Raw genomic sequence first — 15927 nt, 5'->3', positions numbered from 1 at the left:
ATCAGGAGGGTATCCTCAAGAAAGAGTGTTCCTACCAACTGAAATGACCATCAGACTGGGTGAGCATGATCTCGGTAGGGTTCAGGTCCACAAAACACTCCCAACTGTAAGCTGTCAATTCCTGTTCTTCCACACCAAGTGGATCCTGCAGGCTCTTCCATGAGATTATCATATATATATACAGCACTCATCTCCCAAATGCCAAGAAGTTCTCTCTAGGAGCTGCTCCCAAACTGGATATCCGTTTGAATAAGATACCACATGCTCCTTAGCTCAGGGCTAGTAAACTCTGGTTCAGACACATGAAGCGTTATTGCTTGCCAAAATACTTCAGAGATCAAACACACCAAATGCCCAAGTCCGACGCTGTGACAGCTTCTTTGTGAGCAACAGAACCACCCATTTACTTCAGTCACTTACTTATATTTTGAAGATGCTTAACCACTACGTTTCCTTGTACCCATATGCATTACCCTAAGAAATGTATAATATTCTGCCAACTGGTAGTTCAAATTACCATATTCTATCTCCCAAAGCAGGGTCAGCTAGAGCAGGTTGGCAGGTCCACATCCAGCCAGGTTTTAAATACCTCCAAGGATGGAGACTCCACAAGCTCTCTGGGCAACCCATTCCTACATCTGACCACACTCAGAGTAAAAAAAGCTTTTCTTAAGTTTAAGTGTAATTTCCTGTGTTTCAATCTCTGCCCATCACCATTCCCTGGGTACCACTGAGAAGAGTCTGGGACAACAGCAGCAAAGGAATTTTTCCTGGAAGTATGAATGTGACAGAAGGGGCACAAGTTACAGGGACTTGAAACACACAGGCAAGTGATGCTGAGACCTAATATCCTTCCCATTCAAAGTGCGGGACAACTGCCCAAAACAGCACAGGCTGCTGCTGTGTAGTCACCCCCGACACGCCCTGTGCAGCTCCACTAGCATTGGCATGATATAAACACAATACTTTATTAAAGTATTAAAAATATTGTACTGTTGACTATTTCACCTGTGTTCCCAGCAGTTTTTTTAACAAATACAGGCAATGGAAGGGTAAAGATGGAAAAAATGCAGTGGGGATGATGACAAGAGGCAGGTACCAAGTGACAAACACCACTCCAAAGCAACAGAGTGCAATGGACAGCGGGGCTGGCATTACTGCACACACCTGCCAATGAATCGCACAGCTTCAGCTCATTTCAGGACGTGCTTGCTGGCTTGCAAACAGTGGAGGGAAAGAAACTGCAGGACGGTATCCCGCTTCAAACTCTGCAACAGGACCTGTGCAGGCAGGCCCGACACTGTCACGCAGGGCTGCACCCAGAGACACACAGGGGAAAAGCAGAGCCCAGGTGAAGCAGAACAACTTGTGCACTCAAAGGGAACAGGAGCACAATGCCCTACCTGACACTTCAGACCTATGGATGGGCACTTCCATACCGAGACACAGAGCACTGCAGCAAGAAAAAAAGGAAAAATTGTATTTTGCCGGACAGACCCAAAAGGTCTCTGGTCCAAACTGAAGAACACACAAGTACTGTTGAGTGTTACATCCACAGCAAAGCCACCAAGGGACACGTGCTGCTGGAGAGCAATAGCCTTTGTAGGGGCTAGAGCATTCGTGCACCTACCTGGGTCCCTCCACCTCTCTTGCAGCGAGGTCTGGGTAAGGCCATCTTCACTCACGTACCGTTTCAGTCAGGCATCAGAGAGATTTCCCTGTCTTGACATGATTAGTGATTCAAATAACCACAACACCCCTTTAACTACTCCTGATTCCACTGCAGCCAACAGCACCACAGCATTTCCCCATCGGGCTCCTCCTATATGCTCAGAGGGATGAGTGTCAAAAGAAAATGACAGACTGGAGGCAGCTGACCCAAATATCACTCTCACAGCCATTTCGGGAAAGGAGAGAGAAGCCAAAAGAGAGCAATTCTGTCGGCTCCTGTACGTCAAAAGGCTTTCGTTCAGCTGAGCGGGAGACAATCGAATGGGGATGAACACCTAATTCACCCACCACCATATTATGACAGTAAAAAGAAACTACGACAGTGTTTGCTTCATAGATAAGCCTCAAAAAATAGCATGAATGGCTTGTAAATAAAATACCACATATCATGATGCAGTCTGTCACAATGTCCTCAGTCACCCATTCTGCAACATGGCAGTTGTTTCACTGTGACCCAAATTCAAAGAAAGACTTTTGTTTCCCAGCTCTGTCATCTGGTCTAGTGTGAGACACTGCCTCACCCTACAATTATACCAAATTCATCTAACATTTTCTTCAACAGCAGCTTTTTAGAGAAGGAAGGATGTTCAGAAGGCAGATGAGGACATTGCAAACCCTCATCACCAACTGCTTTACAAAACATCCAGCACTTGGAATAGCTCTGCTAAACCTGGTCAGGGCTTTCCACTCGCAGAGATACAGAGGGCCAGAAAGCTTTGCAGACCTCTGTGTCTTTACACAGCTGTATGTCTCCTTAGGTGGAGAGCACTAAGCTCAGGAGGATGGTAGCCAGCCACGCTGGAAGGCCAACTTCTCAGGGTTGGTACCTGTACGCCACAACAATCTATGAGGATGGTGTTGGGAACACAGCCAAGGTCAGAATGACAGCACCTCACCAGACCATCAAAACCACTCTCTATAGCAACGCGGTGCCCAGCACACACGTGGCCACACACTGTACAGATGCTCCTTCAAGAGCCATGCAGAGAGCAAGGGGTCCACTGCAACAAGACAGCAGCGAAAACACAAACTTGCCAGGTGAGCTCGCCCACTCTCCTGCCAAGTGCTGGCTTGCTGCTTCAACTTCTCTCAAGTGCTACCAAACTGCAGAAATAATTGAAGAGCTTTGTTTCAGTAAATTGGTTTGAAGTACGATTTGTTCTGAGAAAAGGAGCATAGTATATCAGAGCAGACTGCTATACTGGCATTAAAATGTTACTCCAGCTTGAGTTCAACAGGAGTCTTAACAGCTTTATTTTGCCAAAAATAAAATATAGAATATAAATATGCATATAAATTCAGTAAGTGAATTATTTGTTAAAAAAAAAACCATTTCATATAGTGAAATAAGAAACCCTAAATTGTCATTTTCTGAAAGACTTGAGTACTTTTCTAGACACCCTTGGGAAGAGACCTGAAGCAGTCACTGATTGAACTCCCGATGCGCCATCACACCAGATGGAAGAAGACGCATACCAACTGTTTTTTTCCTTCTGAAAATAGCCACAAATAAATTCTATTTTATGAGAGGAAACTAGATGCCCTTTTCCCACCATGCCTCATGCCACAGAGAAAGGCGCACTTCACCAAGCACAAAGTAGCAGGTGGGTCATTTTTTGCCACCTGACTGCTTTACATGGCCATGTATTTTATCAGACTTCAGATTATGAAAATTAGCAGCAAATTTAAGGCAGATTAGTCTCCCAAATGCATGGAAACTGCTTAAGCCAGGCATGTGACTTGATATAAGAGTGCAAAGAAGACAAGGCTATGGTATATACTGCTTTTTGGTCCTGCTGGACATGGAAAAAAGCACACTGAGATACTACAGGCACAATTGTGGGCAATGCAACAGTGCCAAGCTTCCCCCAGTTTCTTATTTCCAAGCTTTCAAGATTTTAGGAGGGTGGTTACATCTTGATACAATCTTGTTAAGTCACTGAGTGAACTTCATGCTTGTTCTGTACATGTTCTCTTCAAGCTCCAACCAGGAGACAACAGATCACCACCATTTAGCATGACCACAGAGAGATCACAACTTGCTGTCTCAACCCAAAGCGGGCATCAGTGTAAACAGGATTATAAAGCACTGGCCAGGTCAGGGGTTTGGCCTTAAAAGATCTTACTTAGAAAAATATCTAGAACACCAAAGATTGTAAAAACCCTTACTTTTCTTATGACTAAAAGAAAATAATACGAGCATATAACAACAGAACCTGTACCAACAAAAGAATCTCCTTTTAGAGAGCAACTTTGGACAACCCAGTTCATTCCCAAGTCTGGCTAAGGCCATGCTGCAAGTTTGGATACAAGTAATTTCCCATCTGCATTACTAGAATAAAACGTTCACAGGAAAATACAAAGCAGAGACAAAAAAACATTAACACACTAGATTGCTTTAGTGATGAATGCAGACACAGCCTTACTATTCCTCCTAGCACATATTCAAAGATCTATTACCAACTATGCCAGCTATCGCTTTACCTGAAGGGTTAAATCACTGGTATGTGCAAGGGGCCCAACCATTTTCTAATGCAGAGTTGAGTAGGTCTGCTTGCAAAAATATTCTTAATACAAAGGATATTTGAGCATCTGCTGTATCACATCTCACTTCACTCAAAGAAAAGGGGCATTAGCTGCAAGCATGGGAATTCCTAATAAGAAACCACTGACTATTTGGTATATTCTCTCACTAAGGCAACTCATACCTACTCTGCCAAGATCACAGAATCACAGAATGGTTTGGGTTGGAAAGGACCTTGAAAGATCATCCAGTCTACCCCCTGCCATAGGCAGTGCTGTGACTAGACCAGGTTGCTCAAAGCTCCGTCCAACCTGGCCTTTAAACATTTCCAGGGATGGGGCATCCACAATCTCTCTGGGCAACCTGTTGCAGTGCCTCAACACCCTCATTGTAAAACATTTCTTCCTCATGTCCCATCTAAACCTGCCCTCTGTCAGTCAAAAACCATTGCCCCTTGTCCTGTCACTACAGGCCTTGGTAAAAAAAATAACTCTCTTACAAGTAAGTCCCCTTTAAGTATTGAAAGGCCGCAGTAAGGTCTCCCCGGAGCCCTCTCTTCTCCAGGCTGAACAACCCCAACTCTCTCAGCGTCTCTCCATAGCAGAGCTGTTCCAGCCCTTGGGCCATTTCTGTGCCTCCTCTGGACTTGCTCCAACAGGTCCATGTCTCTCCTGTGCTGGGGACCCAAGAGTTGGATGCAGTGCTCTGGGGGGGTCTCACCAGAGCAAAGTAGAGGGGGAGCATTCCCTCCCTCGACCTGCTGGCCACGCTGCTGCCATCTATCCTATGACTAAAATAGTTTCTCCCCCACCACTTTGTCACCACTTCAGATACCCATCCACATCTTGACGGAGCCTCCCTGCAGAAAGCCACCACCAGGAACAGGTTCATTTCTTAATGCTACTAAAAGAGATGACAATGCCACACAGGAAAAATTAGGTGGCTTCTTTACACACCTACTCACAGTACTAAAAACAGACCCAGCCTCCTCACCAGCCCCATTCCTCCGGGGACTCTCTGGGAAACTGTCTCACACTGAAGTGACTGGAGAGGAGGTTACAGAATAAGGAGCCGAAAGGAAGAGTAACGGCAAGGAGGACTGGGTGGCATTCACCAGAGAGGCTGATGGAGCTCAGAGCTGGAACAGCTGACTGGGTTACAGCCTTTCTTAAAATCACCTTGGTACATGGAGGCAAGTGTCATGCCAACTCTGTAAGAGAAGGGTTACAAAGAAAATCCTGGTAAACTGCAGACCTCCAAACCCAACATTTGTACAGGACTACTTAGATATTATTATACAGATCAGAATTAGTGGACAATTGATATATCTGTATAAAAAGTCAGTGTGGCTTCTGTAAAGGGACTTCCAGCCTCCCAAAAGGCTCCAGACTACCTGGACTTTTAAGATCTGTGAGCCTCTCTCATCAAAGGCTTCTTGCAGGGACACTGAAAGGCCACACGGGAAAAGGAACTGTCCCTGCACAGATAAACAACTGGGTGAAAGATAACAAAGAGTAGGAGTAAACAGTCATTTCCTGCAAGGGAGGGAGGTCCCAGCGGAGTTTCACAGGCAGAGAGGCTGGGACCTGTGCTGGACCAGGACACTGAGTAAAACACAACAGTGAGGTGAGTGGGATGTGACCAAGGATCCTGATGGTAATATGCAAGGCAAGGAAGACAAGCAACCATGAGGAATGGCAGAAGGACTTTATGACTCTAAGTAACTGGTAATAAAATGGCAGATGAAATTCCATGTAGATAAAGTGATGCATACATTGAATAAAAAAAAGTAAATCTCAATTTCACAGTAAAAAGATGTGCCCTAAGATGGCCTCAGCAATCAGCTCTTGAGGCTGTCAGGCTGTTCCATGAAAGCTCCGGTACCACTCAGCACATTCCAGAAAGCCAACAGCATTTTACCAGTGTTAGAGAAGGACAAGCACACGAACATCACACGCTGCTGTGTCACCATGAGCACCCTTGGTTCACCTGCATCCCAACTGCAGTGTACAGCTCTGGTCACTCTCACCGTCCCCCATCACAGAAATGGAAAACAGAAGCAGCTTCAGAGAAGAGGTACAGACTGGCTGGTATAGGATGAACAGTGGAAAAACGAGAAGGCTGAAGGGGGAAAGAAGGTAGGGAGCCGTAAAATCTGGAGTAGCCTGGAGAACAAAAGCCCCTTAAAAACTGAAAAAAAGAGACAGTGCTTGATGCAACGGGTAAGTCTCTAGGCAGAAAGCAGTCAAAATGCTGAGCTGGGTTTCAAACATGCTCCTCCTGTGCTGTTGCTGCAGCCTGTGCTTGGGCCAGTGTCAGAAACAGGACTCCGGTCCAGGCAGACCTTCAGTCCGACCCAGTGCAGCTGTTCTAAAGGAGCCAGGAGTGAGCATCTCCCAGGGGCCTGTGGGAAGAGCACACTAATGAATCAGCTAAAAGAGAGGTACTAGCGAAAGCCAAAAGGAACCTGGGTACCCCAGGTTATTAATCATTGATAACTTACAGCCAACTGGTATTCAGTATTTACTTGTCAAACAAATCTCACGCAGTCGGCACACTTGAAGGGCAGCAATGATTTATTTCTGTCGATATCTCTCCAGCACAATCCTCCAGGGAATCGGATTTTGCAGACACCCAGATCGATAAGGTTTTGCCACAGATTGCAAAGCGAGCAAGAGCAGGCTGAGGAATATAAATCAAGCTGGTGTTGCCACAGAGGCAGACATTTCAAGTAAACAGTCCATAAGGAGTGCAGACTTTACATGAACCAAGGAATAAAGACGATCATTTCCATATGGCTATATGGAAGATCACCGTGTACTTCCTCTCAAACACTTCAATTTTATTTTATTTTTTTAATATCCCAGGAATCACAGTTTCCACTATGAAAATTCTTCTCCTTTTAAAAATAGTTCAACTACATATTTGAATGTTGGCTAAGTAACTCTTGTGAATGAATGTCTGCTGTAATTAAAATTTAGTAATTTCTCAACTACTTAAATATGTTTACCATGAAAATCAGGGGATTTTTAGATTTTTAGGAGGAGATGCCATATGCAAGACAGCACACCTGCAAAACACACATTAAGAACCTTAATTATTATATTTTTACACCACTTAAAAATATATTAACACTGAGGCCAGCCCCATGTGCACAATCTACCACCCAGCCCCTTGCCTGCCTACAGATGTTTGTCCAACCTCAGGCCCTTGGATCATGCAGCATTACTTGTCAGCTGTGTCCCTGAATCTGTAACGCAGCAAGACTTCCAGGAGTTAAGAAGGAGTCAGAAACTCACCCTCAAGGTAGCATGGAAACCATCTACACACAAGAAATACAATCACCCTTCCAGGCTCTCTACTATTTTAAGAGTGAGATACAGAACTTTACAGACGATGACTTGTTATACCCGAGTCTGGCACGGCTGCACCACTCACAACTGTCCGATGCTGGGATGTCACCGCAAGCAGGAGTCAATATCCCCTGATGCCACAAGCATCATCGCTCATCCTGTAAGCCGTGTATTCCTGAGGTGCACCACAGCTAGACTCAGAAGTCATTTTTCCACATTCCTTCATCAGTTTAGCTCAATCAGAAAAGCAAAGTGGAAACAACAGGCTCCAATGCACTGTAATTTTTGGGAGGTCTTTGGGGATTTTTAGAAGAGAGGAAGTGCTGTGCACAGCTACCTACAAGACAAATAATAGAAGCCTGGGAAAGCAGATAAACAGCTGAGTGGAACACCACAACAGGTATTCAAAGGGAAAATAATAAAATGCCACCTCTCCAGCACCACCAAATGCGACATTCATACTAAAAAGAACAGTAGGCACAATCTGCTGGTCATCCATATGTATGTCTTCTCTTCGTACTTCAACAGTATCTTAAATGAGGTCAGGCACAAATACTCAGAATTGTTTTCTGACAAATTTGTAACTAAAAAGGTGGAACTAATATCTGTACAAGCCGAAAGCTGGTATCATGTCCTTATTTAGGCAAAAAAGCTGGCTGACTCCACCGATTTTCATCTAAGCAAGGTAATGGGGAGAAATCCTTCACTCCTGTGTAAAAATGTAAATCCCAGGTCAGTGAGTCATTTAAGCACATGCCTAATGTAAAGCTTGAAAGAAATCCTGCTAATAAGCGGGCTGCTTCATATTTACAGTTAAGCATGGGCTTAAGTACCTGGATGATCTGGAAATACCCAATAGCCCCCGGAAAAGAGACTAAAACAGGCTGGTTCGTGAATTAATCACAGTGGTATGAACAAAACTGCTAATATTAAACTGGGGGGGGGGATGTATGAGTGTGTGTGTGTTGAAGCATCTGTTCAAGTTTAGGCATATAAAACATTTTTCAGCCCAATGACTCCATAGGGAAATGCCTCATACATCAGCTCATCTGACTCAATTTTTCCATCACATTTCCCTTAATACAGTTTTGTCCATAAATACACTATTCGTTTTTTCCAAATATAGCTTTTTATTTATAGTCACAAAACCTTGTAGCTTGTGTTGTTACTTAAAGCCCTGGGTTCTTCTCTGAAATGTAATAATTAAGGAATTATTAGCCAATATTGAGGTATGAAACTAAGTTATCTGTGTTTGCAGCAGAAAAAGGGATTTCTTTTTGCTACAATATTTACCGTTCTCAGTATTTCCTTCACCAGAAAATAACTCATAACGTTGCAACTGCCCAGCCATACATTGCCGTATGTCAATTTAGCCCACAGCGCATCTGGGAACTTTCACCTTAAATCTTTGTTTTACACAAAAGAAAGCCAATTTTTTTAAAATCCCAGCCAGACCTTCCAGACAGTCCACAATTTGGGGAGAACCATGCGTCACTACCCAAGCAGTGATAATGATTCATATTTATGGTATGAGGAGGTCAGTAAAGGAAATCTACACATTCCCTTCTTCCCCTCCAAGGAGCATTTTGAAGATAAATTCTTTTTTGTGGCTTTTAACAGAAAGCGAACAGCCTACCAAAGCCATGACAAAGAATGGCCACTGAATAGATAATTTAGGCATTCAAAAAGTATGGGGTTTTTTCAGAGGCAGAATTTAGACATTGAGCAATACTGAACACAGCAAGTGAAATGTCATTTAATAGAATTTGACCATTATTAACCACAGCTTGAGTCAAAAAAAAGCATAGCATGTTATTACATGGCACAGGTACAGGACAGTGGAATTCCACTCCTGCTGCTCGCAGGAAGTGCAAAGACCAGCTGGAAAGATTGATAATGACGTGGGGTTCTGCAATAAAATACTCATTCACAAAGATCGGCAAATGGGATCATTTCTCCGCACGGAGGCGGCAGTGCAGCCACCCTTGAGGGGCTGACCGGGCCGTGGTCCAGCGACCAGTTTTCGGAGGCACATCTGTAATTCAGGGATTCTTCCTATGTGCTGGGCAGGGATGCTAGGAAGGAACGTGCTTCCCTGTACAGGTCAACAGCGTTAAAGTAGAGCAAGCATAAAAAGTAGGGAATATTAATGGAACTTTTTTCATGGGAATAATTTACTTCCTATTAGCCAGATTAAAAATAAATAAATCTGGAGCACAAACTCTGTAAAGCACTTTGTTGAGTGGCAGCACAAAAAACAAAAGCTGGAAACAGGGTGGGAAGAAAGGATCACCTTCCTCCTAATGAGACAGCAGCACCCATCCTCTTGGACCACAGAGTGGCCAGACAACAAAGGGGTCCATTATCTGCCAAGGTTTTTACTTCAACTGTTTAATGATTGTTACCGTTGTCCAAGTTTGTGCTGCCATTCAGAGAATCCTGTCTGAGCAATAAGGCAAAGGAATAATGAGGTACCTGCTGCATCTTGCTTTGCGTTGCCAATGTTTAGAAAAGAGATGGTGAAAATCTGAAGTGGCATTAGGAAAGAGCCACAAAAATGCCTCCCTCTTCCCAGCTCAATGCTAAAAGTGAGGCTACAGACTGATTTCATAACTTTTTTTTCTCAGCCATGCAACCCCTCGCAGGTACAAATCACCATGAGGGAAACATTGGCAAATCACCAAAATTCAACCTGATGAGCACAGCCTGCATGGGTTCCCCCGTTCCTGGCTTACATGCACCCTGTTGCATTTTAGCAGCTCTCAGTTGAAAGCTCACTATGCTGTAACAATTCCTCACTCTCCAGCACCGTGGCTCGGTCAAAAAAGAAGCATCAGCCACACTGCGAGTGCCTGCTGTCTCCAGCTCCCCCAGCAGAAGTACCTGAGGCCCAGGAGGTTCAGTAACCCAGTCCATAATGCACCCAATGTGGGCATTTTGAGGATTAAACAACACCTGACAGCATGTTTCTAGCTTGCTTTGTTGGTCCGAAGTGCCTGAATTACACCTATGTACAACTGCAAGCACTACAAGAAATGCACTGGACCTCGTCCTCTGCTTGGCAAGAAGTGATGTTTTAGGAGTTTGGGGTGTTTTTCTGGAGTCACAGAAGTTGCTGGCAGTCAGTAAAATACCAAGTCAACAAGTCTGTGTGTTAAAATTCATCACAAACTCTGCATCAGTGATTAGATTTCACAGCTTGTAAGAATTTTCCTCTTAAATCTTGCCCTTGTCAGCTATAAAACCATAAAAAGCCAGAAAAGACCTTTTAAGGTCAAGTTTCACCTAAGCAACGCAATTCCCAAACCAATTACCTTTTGAACCACAGAAAATTATTTAGAAAAACTGTGTCTACAATTAGAACTCTTCAGTATGTACTAAAATCTTTGCCAAATTCTTAAAATTGGTCTAAACTTGCCTAGCATCTGATCAGTGCCTTGCTACACCTTTGTCCTCGCTCATAAACTGTTAACAAGTTTTCTTTTAACCTTCCCTCTGTTAAGAGATGGACGGGACCGCCATAAGTCCTCACTGTCAGCATGTTTTCCAACCGTTTCGGGGCTTTTCTCTAACTCCTTCAAAGCCAGCTGCCATGCTCTCAGTCTGTGACCCCGATTTTTTAGTTATTTACTGATATTTGCATCACTTGTAAGTTATCTGCGATGACTTGGATGTTTGCTTCAAACTAACAGGCAAAACCAATCACTAATGAAGGGCTAAGAATGGGCACCAGTGGAACCTATCTAGAAAACAGAAATTTCATGACAATTCCTCATTTATAGTCATTCATTCAGACCTGTGAGTTGCTTTAAAAAACACAAAAATCTTAATGTTGTTGCATCAGTTAAGAAAACACTTAAGTTTTTTAAATGAAAATGTTCTCTATTAGCAATAATTCAATAGTCCACTACATCAGTGATAATATAAACTTGCAATTCTAGTCTCAAAAGTACTAAAGGTAGTCCCTTTCATTAGGATGCAGCCAGTCCTTAAGATTTTTCTAATAACTTTTCACAATTTAAACTGATCTAAAACTTGATAAAGCCAGTTTTAAAAGGCACTGCAAGGATGAGAGAAGCCAGGTCATGAACCCGAGTAGCCACAACAAATAGCAGCTGAATGCATTTTCAACACAGTTGAAAAAACTGAGATGGTCTTGTAAAATAAGTTTCATGTGATCTGAACCACAAACCTTCAAACGTGATCTGTCAAAGTGTACTACAATATGCTCCTTGTTCCGTTTTGCCCCATCCTTTGGCATTTCAATTCAGAAATGTCAGTCAAGTTACCATTTTTCGAGAAAGACACTGCAAAGGAATCATTTTCTTACAAGGAGCCACAGAAATACTCCCAGGGCAGACACTCAACGCTCAGTCCAACTGACCCAGAGTGTACAGCCATGCTGCCCGCTCTCAGCACACCATCGACCCCAGCTCACCTGAGCTTTTGCTCCGAGCCCCGCACCCCCTTACCTCACCTCCTCCTCGGCCGCAGACATGGTCAGAAGCCTCTGGCCATAAAGGATCCCCAGCCTGCACTGTGGCACAGGAAATCCCTGCAGTCAAACTACTCTACCTCAGCTTTAATCGTCAGGACCATCTACTCGTTAGGAGCTTTTGCCGCTGACCAGAGAGAGGACAGACGCCGAGCAGCCTGCGCGTCAGACACAGAAAATATGTAACGGTTCACCCCACCCACTGCCAAGCCCTCCAGATCCGCTTCAGTCACCAGTGTGACACAAGAGGGAAAACAAACGTCGTCCCCTCCTGCCTTTTTAGAACTGCAGAAACACTGGAGTTAATTTTAGGATTGCTGGAAATACAGGACTTTCAGCTGTCTGCAGTGTATGGGGAGAATAAGGAACAGCACAATAAAGCTCAAATTACCTGTGTGTTTCTATATTAATTTTCTTTTAAAAATTCTTACATATCCCACTTCACAGAATGGAGCTTACTTGTTCCCCCTGGAAAGCACAAGCATAACTTTGGAATACACTTGGAAAGAATAAAAAATAGAGAAGGGCACCTTTCATTTTACTAATCACAAGTCTTGACAGAAAACAACAGCTTTCCCCTTTTAAATGACCTGAAGAAAGGTGGGGTTTGGTAACTGGACCAACAGCTGGTTTGCTGAACATCACTGTGAAACAGATTTCTAACAGAATGGGACAGATTTTTTTTCTACCAATTATCCTTGACTTGCAGTGGGCAGAAGAAGACATGGAAATAATAACAAGAATAATCAATGGTCTGTGAAATGCAAGGGTTTTGTTCTTCCTTTTATTTCTAAATACTAACTAAACGCCCAATGAAAAAGCTGAATGCGGTGTTACCAACTGTTGCTCGAGAATCCATACTGTACATCCATGCCCTAATTAAATCTCTGCACTATCTCCTATTTGTAATCAATTTGACGGTGGAACAAAATTAGCACTTCCCTGGGAAGCAAGGTCGCAATGACCAGAAAGAGTCAGAACTAATTCCTACCAGTAGAAAAGAGAATTGGCTAAAAAAAGCTAGTAAAAATAACTGTACAAATGTCATTCTTGTGAAATTTTACGATGATGGGTGAAAGTTAGGCCCAACAGAAGCCAAAACTTTCATTATCTAACACAGGGGGCGGATTTTTCTCCTCATGCTCTGCATTCAGATCAAGCACAGAGAAATGTCAAACCACACGGCTGCAGCCCCAGTTAGCCTGAGACAGGGTTAACTCAGGGTATCAGCAGCATTATAAACGTTTATCTGGCCAAGGAGAGCAAGGAGCTGCTGATTTCTTAGCTTGTGTTGGTGCTACAACAGCGTCTGCTGCCGTGGACTGAACGCTCAGGATCTGCCGAGCACTGTCCTGCCAGGCTGAGGAGCTGGGATGGCCAAGCCGGCTTTGCAAGGCGAGTTCGCTAGTGAGGTGACAGACAGTTGGTGTCTCTTAAAGTAAAGAAAAATACCTGTTACTTGGAACTAAGATCAGCATCACAGGAAAAAGCAAAATTTGCCACTGAAGGTGGTAAGAACACCTGGAAGGCTGCGCACTCCCAGCACACTTCTCTCTAACGCCAGAAAGCCGCGACGAGGGTCTGCATTTCTTCACTTGGGAGAAACGCATTAGAAATGCCCGTCCCTGAAAGCCGCCTCCCCGCAGCGGGAGCCGAGGGGCTTCCCTGCCCTCCAGAGCCCGCCGGGGAAGCCCGGCGGGACGAAGCCGAGGGCGCCAGCTGCGGGCAAGCAGCAGCGGGGACGCGCGGGCCCGCCCGGCCCACGGGAGACGCCGGGGGCGCGACCGGCCCCTCGCAACGGCGGCTGGCGGCGGAGGGCGCGGCGGCTCCTCTCGGCCCCTCGCTCGCTCCCCTCAGGCTCCCGCCTCCCCTCAGAGCCCGCGCCTCGGTCCCCTCAGAGCCCGCGGCTCGCCTCAGAGCGCCCGCCTCAGAGCGCCCGCCTCCCCTCAGCCCAACGGCCGCTCAGCCTCGCCCGCCTCCCCTCAGCCCGCCCCCCCCCCCCGCGGCTCGGTCCCCTCCGAGCTCCCGCCTCCCCTCCGCCCCCCGCGGCCCGGTGCCCCCTGCCCGCCGCCCCCCTCCCCACTCACGCCGCCGCCCCGCGCGGCTCCAGCCCATGGTCGCGGCGGGGCCCCCCTCGGCCGCCCACACGCGCCGCCGCGGCGGGCCCGCCGAGCCCGGGCGGGGGGCGCGGGGCGCATGCGCAAAGCCCCCTCCTCCCCCCCCCACGAGCCCACCCCCCCCCCCGGCCCCGCCGCCACGTGCCGCCCGGCGCGCGCGCCCCCGCTGACAGCGGCGCGTTTGCACGGCGTGGGGGGGGGGCTTGTTGCGGGGGGGGGGGGGGTGTGCCTCACGCGTGGGAGGCCTGGAAATGGGGAAGGGGCGGGGGGAGGCGAAGCAGCTGGGAAGCGGCCCAGGCGGCCCCTTGTGCGGGACCGGGGCTGGGTGCGGCCATGGCCGGCAATCACCTGGGATGGGGACAGCGGGACACGTCTTGTGACACCAGGCAACGGCCTCGGAGAGCAAGGGAGCTGGGCCACCTCCGGGACGGGGACACGGACACTGGGAGCGGGACAGGGGCAGGGTGGGGATGGGGACATCAGGAGCAGGACAGGTACAGGCTGGGGACAATAGCACTGGGAGCAGGGCTGTGGACAGGGACACCGGGAGCAGGGTGGGGGCACTGGGAGCAGACAGAGGACAGGGACATTGGGAGCAGGGTGGGGGCACTGGGAGCAGACAGAGGACAGGGACACTGGGAGGGGGGTGGGACAAGTACGGGGGCACTGGGAGCAGGATGGGAATGAGGACACCAGGAGCAGGACGGGGACTGGGACACTGGGAGCAGGGCTGGGGCTCAGCCCACTGCGAGCTGGTTGCTCTAGGTAGTGCATCGCCCCGGGGACCTGTCCAGTCACTGGAGCTGGGGGACAAACGGGAGCGACTGAGGGCTCGGCGCAGTGTCACTCGTTGCTGACGACCCCACGGTAGATGGGGGTATTTGCCCCCGTGGTGTGTCCCAGCGCTGAGCCCTGATGAACTCATGCCAAGGATGGGTCCCCCAGCACCTGCTGCCCTAGCGAGCAGTTCTGCATGCTGGTGTGCCTCAGTTTACCTGCTCCACAGCCCCAGGCAGGCACATCCCCCAGGGCACCCCGCCTGCACCCGGCAAAGCTCCTTTGCTTGGGGGGGGGGGGGGGGGGGGGGCGGAATTCTAGCTGCTCAGAAGGGGCTGGGGGTCAGGGTCCGGCCATGCACAGCCCCTGTTCCCAGGGAACAGCCGTTTCCGCGGAAAATTCCCAGCCTGTGTGTGCGGGGCCAGGTTTTCGGCTGCGAGAGCTCACGCGGCCGCTCGGGCCCTGCCGCGGGTCAGCGTTTTCCAGCTGCTGGGAACAGGCTGCGTGAGAACCGGCTCCTTCCCACGCCTGCCTGGGCCATATCCTGCCACCCCTCCTGGACTGAAAGCCGGGGTGATGCTCAGATCCATAGGGACCTGTCGGGCAGCACAGCCCCATGGCTCTGTTCTCCCAGGGGCAGGGGCAACGACCAGCACTGATGCCTGTCAGTGTACGGATGCCCCCACGGGACCCTCCAGCCCCGTTATCCAGCTCTGGAGAGCCCAGGGTTGGGATCAGAGCCACCCCAGGGGGATGACAGATGTCCCCTTCCTCAAACAAAACCCCTTGCCGCAATGGGTTGGAGCGGCCGAGTGCTTGGCTCCGGAGCCTGGGTCGCATCCCCTGAGCCCGGGGACGTGCTGTGCAGCACTGAGCACGCTGCTGGCCACACAGGCACTGATCCTGCTGCAACCCCGACATGAGCAATTC

At 47.7% G+C, this 15927-nt stretch overlaps 1 protein-coding gene across 13 annotated transcripts in view; it reads right to left on the bottom strand.

The window, feature by feature from the left end:
• Positions 1-14285, bottom strand: part of GJC1 (gap junction protein gamma 1) — a 38275-nt gene extending 23990 nt beyond the window's left edge. For 4 of the 13 annotated variants that reach the window (XR_005932924.1, XM_030022068.2, XM_030022079.2 and 1 more), the window contains exon 1: positions 12086-13537. The gene's annotated coding sequence lies outside the window, so the exon portion shown is untranslated. Of the gene's footprint in view, positions 1-1630; positions 4536-12080; positions 13538-14190 lie in introns of those variants that run through there. The other 9 variants (XM_030022067.2, XM_030022072.2, XM_030022077.2 and 6 more) reach the window with 5 other exon arrangements.
• Between the last annotated feature and the right edge of the window lie 1642 nt (positions 14286-15927).

The sequence above is a fragment of the Aquila chrysaetos genome, chromosome 8 (assembly GCF_900496995.4).
Source record: "Aquila chrysaetos chrysaetos chromosome 8, bAquChr1.4, whole genome shotgun sequence".
NCBI classification, from domain to species: Eukaryota; Metazoa; Chordata; class Aves; order Accipitriformes; family Accipitridae; genus Aquila; species Aquila chrysaetos.
The sequence above is the reverse complement of the archived record's forward strand: the minus strand, read 5'-3'. Positions and strand labels throughout refer to the sequence as shown.